The sequence below is a fragment of the Arachis hypogaea genome, chromosome 13 (assembly GCF_003086295.3).
Source record: "Arachis hypogaea cultivar Tifrunner chromosome 13, arahy.Tifrunner.gnm2.J5K5, whole genome shotgun sequence".
Taxonomy (NCBI): domain Eukaryota; kingdom Viridiplantae; phylum Streptophyta; class Magnoliopsida; order Fabales; family Fabaceae; genus Arachis; species Arachis hypogaea.
This window is the reverse complement of record NC_092048.1, coordinates 41603197-41607910: the sequence shown is the minus strand read 5'-3', so window position 1 is coordinate 41607910 and position 4714 is coordinate 41603197. Positions and strand designations below refer to the sequence as shown.

General features: G+C 33.6%; 1 long non-coding RNA gene across 1 annotated transcript; it reads right to left on the bottom strand.

Moving 5' to 3' along the window:
- Positions 1 to 2137: 2137 nt before the first annotated feature.
- Positions 2138 to 2881, bottom strand: LOC112738201 (uncharacterized). Its single transcript, XR_003169284.3, has 2 exons — positions 2656 to 2881; positions 2138 to 2429 (listed from the first exon to the last, which is right to left on the bottom strand). It is a non-coding gene; the product is annotated as an uncharacterized lncRNA (long non-coding RNA).
- Between the last annotated feature and the right edge of the window lie 1833 nt (positions 2882 to 4714).

Below are 4714 nucleotides of genomic sequence, written 5' to 3'. Positions count from 1 at the left end.
TTGATTTAACCATCTTTCAAGACTCCTCGAATATTACATCATTTCTAGTATATTATATATGTATATTTTATTTTTGGAGGTCGTAATACCTGGCCACCTCTGCTTTACAGCTTAAGCGTAAGGTTCTGTGTGGTAGGATGTTACAAATAGTATTTTTTATTAGATCAATAAATTAAAATATCAATAATATCAATAAATTATCAATTTAAATAACAATTTCGTGCAAACATTCAATATCCAATCTCAATCATATATTCTAGTGTGTTATCTCTTTATTATTGTAAAAATTTTAGCGAACAAAAAATTGAGAAGGAGTTACTAAATATCATTCTTCCACTTCTATCCTACAAATCTGTTATAGAAAAATTAAATCAAACATAAAATACAAAATGACTCAAAAAATTTAAAATATAGTTAAAAGAACCAACCTCAATCCCAAACATCAATAAGGCAGCTTCATAAATACCCCGAACGAAACTTCTCAATAGATCCAAAAGAAATAAGCACAATCTTAAAATTTGTATCCAATTAAGCAACAAAATTTTATTTAACAATGTTGCCACAACCAACATTAATGGAATGCTCAACCTATATTATAAATATATAACAAAAAAATATATGGCATGAAACTTGTGTTAGATACTAAAAGATTAAGTTATACATGTTATCATTAACCCTAATTTTAAATAAAAAAAAAATTAAGATTGAGGCATTCAATTCTGACGATCAAAGAAAGCACTACAAGAATAACATATTTTACCAATGGTTTTACTAATGTTTATAGCGTCGGTAAAACTGTCAGTAAAGCTATCATTGGTTGGAAGGGTGACGGAAGGAGAGGGGGTGGCTAGGGTTGCGAGAGAATAGGGAAAGCTAGAGTCTCTAGTAAAGGGAATATACTAAAGGTGTTTATGGGTACAAGTAATCCAATTACTCATCTAAAATCGATCTGATTTGATTATATTGGTTTTGGACTCGATAAGTAATTGGGTACAATTGGGTCAGATCCGATCAAACCCAACGTTAATTGGTTCGGATATTAGTTCTAGGATCGCAGAATTCGAACCAACTCGATTAGTTTAATATTAGTTAAAAAATTAAAATCACCAAAAATGTACCCAAATAATTTTGTCATTGACAAAATGCACTCGACTTTTATTATGGACAAAAATACCCTTAAATAATTTAAAAATGCGACCAAAATTCCCAATAATAAATAGGTTTAATTACTCTGTTGGTCCCTATAGTTTCGCGAAATTTTCAATTAGGTCCCTATACTTTTTTTTCTTTTAATTGGGTCCCTATACGTTAATTTTTTTTCAATTTAGTCCCTATTAACGTTAAACATCAAAAAATGTTAGTAAATTGTGAAATTACTTTTATACCCTTAGGGACCTAATTGAAAAGAAAAAAATATAGAGACTTACTTGAAAATTCGGTGAAACTATAAATATTCAATGAAAGATATTCCTATAATCCCTATTCAATGATTCTAAGACATGAAAAATATTCCTATAATTGCAGAGTGGACATAGCATATCAATGATATGTTTTCCAGTTGATTAAGAAAACATATATCACTCACAGCCTACAAACAAATATTATTAGTTAGCCAGAATTTATTGGATGGAAGGCCAAGGCACAGAACTGGATGGAAGTGGTTAATACTTGATAGATACATCATATTAGTATCTTTTACATAAAAACTAGATTTAATTGGATCTGAACCTACAAAAACCAGGTTGAACAAATTATTATTGTGTCAGCAAATGGTGAGACCATGCCTGTTGAATTGTCAGGCCAGTCATATATCTTTTTTATTTTACATTTGCAAGATTTTATACTAATTTCTGTATGCAAGTCTCCCTTAATATTGCTATTATACAGATATCTATATCAAAGAAGAAGATTCAGTGGGTTAACTAAGAATTTCCTTATATAATCTGTCATAGTTTCTGCCATATGGCAACAACAACACATGGGCCCATAGTGGGGATATATTGCAGAGAACAATAGAGGTTAGTAACAGCTAACTTATTGGTATTCTTCCTAAATCAAAACACCCTGTACAAGATTTATCATCATTATCATGAGGATCGAAAGAATCAGTGAGTAGAAGTAGAACTATCAAACAGTGTTTTGAAAAGTATTACATCAAAATTGAATATAACATGCCATAGGAAAGAGGCATTTGGTTCGTTAACAGCAAATGTCAATAAAACTACAGAGAAAGCTAGCACACATTATAGAGTACGTGCAAGCAATGAAAAGTTTTTTCCTGCATAGACAGATGGACACATCTTGCTTTCAGCTTATAACTTGTGCTTATTGCTGCAATGCTGAAAATGAATAAGAGTTCTCTGGCTTCCAGTTTTGCTTCTCAAAGTTTATTTATTATCAATGTAACCAATGAACAAAATCTTATATATCTGCTCCATAAGATGATTACCAATTAACAAACTTCGATTCAATTTCTAACCCAAAAATTGTATTAAGAACAAGCCATTAACATAACTCAAACCCCTAGTGTTAACTAAGCAGCTAAGAAATTCACTAAAGTGAGGCCCTTAACACAAATAAAACAACCCATTCGTCACCCCCGAATTATACAAAATCCTCAAAAGGAAAAAGGACAAAAATTGAGGAGTATGGAACCTGTGCGGAGCTTGATGAGGAGCTTCTTGGCGGGTTGAGGAGGGGTGGCTTTCTTGCGGGACAGATTTGCAGCTACGGCGCCGCGCGCATTCTGGTCGTCGCTCTTGAGATCGTCGTCAAGCGCCATCGGAGAGGCGGCAGGGTTGAAAAGGGCATCGTCTGGGTGCTGGTGATGACTGGCGATGATGGTCGAAAAGGGCTGGATAGGGGTTTTCCTCTTGGGGATAAAATATCAGGGGTTCTTTTGGTATTTTAAAAAAATAAATGTATGTTCAACTAGCTATTTTAATTAATTCATAAGAATATTCGTTTTTTAAATAGAATATTTCATTATCTTAAACGTTATACTTATGGCAAGTACTTAATTGAAAAAAAAATTAACGTATAGGGACCCAATTAAAAGGAAAAAAAGTATAGAGACCTAATTGAAAATTTCATGAAACTATAGGGACCAACAAAGTAATTAAACCTAATAAATATTTACTCTCAAAAAATACTTTAGAAATTAAATCTTGATGTGTTTTTTTGCAAGCTTGGTTAGAAAAATAAGATATTTTTATCCTTAAAATTAGGAGATTTTTTGCTAAGTATATATTTTTTGTCAACAACTAATAATAATTTTAAAAAGTAAAATAAAATATAGAGATCAAATTTTTATCCCATTTTTTGTGTGTATTTTTTAAAAATTTATCTAAACATTTCTATAAAATTTTCTGTTTTTGGTTAAAAACTTATTTTTGGCCAACTTCGGCGGGCCGTAACTCGGTCCTCGGAGTTGAAAATTTTTTCAAAACTAGATTTCTATGAAATTTTTTTTATCGATCTTTTCAATGGTTCAAGAATGGATGAAAAATGAATTTGTGGAAAAAGTTGTAAAGATTTGAAATTTGGGTTTAAAAATTGGTTTTTACAGCAGATCAACTTTTTCACATTCTGATATGCCATGCGTACGTGGAACTCATCGTACGTACGCGAAAGTTGGCCACTGCCAACACTCATGCGTACGCGAGCGAATCCCAATGCCTAAACCTTCCGCGTACGCGAAGGTGGTCTGCGTACGCGATTCTGTTAAATTTGCATTCACGCGTACACGAGCATGTGCATGTGTACGCGACCACCCTGTTTTTTAGAAAAGTGAATTTTTAAAGTTTTTAACCATTCTTCGAGCCTTCTAAATCTTTATAAACTCTGGTACGAGTCTAGAGTCGGTGAAATTAAGGATAGAGAAGTTAAGAACGAAACCTAAAGAGTTGGGTTAGTGAATTAGAGGAAGACGAACAAAATGTGAAGTAATGTATGAATGAGATTGATAGTGAGATTAAGAATGGGATTGATAATGAGATTGCGAATGAGATTGATAATGAGATGGATAATGAAAAGTGATAGTGAAATTGATATTGAAAATGATTCTGATTGATATACATACCTGTCTGGGTAGAGGCAGTGGCGATGATTCACTTGATCCGGGTTCGGTTTGAGTCTCCTGGGGTAGATGCAGTGGTTCACCCCCACTTACTCCCGGTTGAGAATGATATGTGATTTAAAACTTTATCTGATTCCTGAATTTTCCTAGGTAGATACAGTGGGTCGGCTCCACTTGCTCCAGGTTGAGATTTGAGATTCTGTTGACCCTAAGTCACAAGATGTGACCAGGCACTTTAACTCCCCAGAAATTTTCCCAATGAGATGAAAATTGAATGATTGAGAATTATATGCATAGACTCTTAGGAATGTGCGCACGAAGGGACTGTCCAGGATTAGCTACCGGACATGTCGGGTTTGGCTGTATAACCGACAGATGAGCTCATTAGCCATAGGGCAGGCATGCATCATTTGCATTTGTGTGTTTTGTTTGGGTGTGAATCTTGTTCTTGGTTTGCCTAATTGAGTAATTGTATCTATCTGCTATTTGATCTAATTGCTCTATCTATACTCTCTATTTGTGTATGCTTTGTATTATTTTATCTGTATTTGACAACTAAGAGATCCCTCATGCTGATGGTGGTAACACTGAGGGTTCTTTCTGATATGTTGTGATGGAGGTTGAGGCAGGATGGAC